General features: G+C 45.9%; 1 pseudogene; it reads left to right on the top strand.

Moving 5' to 3' along the window:
* Positions 1-696: 696 nt before the first annotated feature.
* Positions 697-1,086, top strand: LOC144287425 (nuclear transport factor 2 pseudogene; annotated as a pseudogene).
* Positions 1,087-1,523: the final 437 nt, after the last annotated feature.

Below are 1,523 nucleotides of genomic sequence, written 5' to 3'. Positions count from 1 at the left end.
CCATTTCTTCCATGAGTCAACCTGGGGCCAAGTGATAACTTAGCTTCTTAAAGTCTTCCAATTTTCTCCTTTGACAGTACATCTAGAAGTTACTAAATTGAATCTGGTCATTGTTTTGATAACTTTTTTTTTTTTTTTTTTAACCACAGTCCCATTGTGGTAAAAAAAAAAAATCACCTTTTATTTATTTGTCATCTCAAGTCATGATATTGTACCACCAGGTCCATTAAACATTTTATGCAGTGCATAGCAGATAACAAAAAAATACCAAATCTGTGCCCGCCCTTGGGTGAGTGTAGGGGCTAGTGCATTGGGGGTGGGGTTGGGTGGTAGGAATGTACTTAGGCCACCAGGAGCCTCTGCTGTACATTGGGGGGCCCCAACCCCCCAAAAGTCATGCACAACCCAGGCTATGGGATGGGGCACAAGAGGGACAGCCAGGCACCTATCTCATGGTAATGTGCAGAGTCCTAGCCTTTCTCCCCTGTGCCAGACTGCCTGGATGGGGATCTTTAGGTCCTTCCTGTGTGGCCTAGTCCAGCCTGCCCAAGTTCCAACAGTTCTATCAACAGGTTAGCTAGCCCCCTGGCCTCACATCCTGCCACCTGCTCGCCAAGGATCCCAGGGTGGGCAAGGGACCTTAGCCAACTCTGGGGTCAATACTGGGTCTCTAGGGAGGGCCAGTGGTGATCCAGAATGGGAGACAAGCCAATTTGGAAGCAGATTGGATCCAGCTTCATTCAGCATTGCTACTAGTTATTTCATAATGACAGAACCTAATAGATGCATTTTATATTGATGCGTCCAGCCTTACATGGGAGGATGGTAATTCCCAGAAATTCCTGGGGAAAGTTGCCATTGTGGAGAAGTTGCCTAGCCTTTTGTTCCAGAAAATCCAGCAGAGCACCATAGTTCAGGACCATTAGCCCAGCCAGACAGGCGTATCACGGGCATAGTTGTGGGCTAGCTCAAGGCAATGAAGATCCCATCATGGGCTTCCACCAGATGTTCCCACTAAATAACATCAGTGATGCATGGGTTTGCACCAGTGGCATGTTCAGGCTTGCCCTGCACCTCTTTGGCTGACTTCCTTCCAGGCTGGTGTTCTTGCTGTTTCCTCATCCTCCTCTTCCTGACACTATTTGCAAATGTCCAGGTGCTCGGAATACCAGTCACAAAGGAGCAGGGTAGCAGTGGGAGCGGGTGCTGTGCGCAGCTACTCCAGCTTATTCTGTGTTATGTTTGAATTCTGGATTGCTTGCATCTGACTGAAGTGTTCTCCACTGTCTGCCTTGGAAAGACTTAAGTAATGCAAAAGGTTGTCTTTGTTTGTTTTTGTTTTAATCTACTGACAAGTTGCTCAGTAACCCAAAAAATGTGAAGGTGAAAGCATCTGCCTCACTGCTCAGATACTGATTGTTTGGACGCTTCAATGTCTCATGATAAAACAATAACAACAACAACAGTAACAACAACAACAACAAAACATGAAAATTTTCTTTAAAAGAAAAAGACAAGCCCAA

This window comes from Canis aureus, chromosome 17 (assembly GCF_053574225.1).
Source record: "Canis aureus isolate CA01 chromosome 17, VMU_Caureus_v.1.0, whole genome shotgun sequence".
Classification (NCBI taxonomy): Eukaryota; Metazoa; Chordata; class Mammalia; order Carnivora; family Canidae; genus Canis; species Canis aureus.
This window is presented reverse-complemented; position numbering and strand designations above follow the sequence as displayed.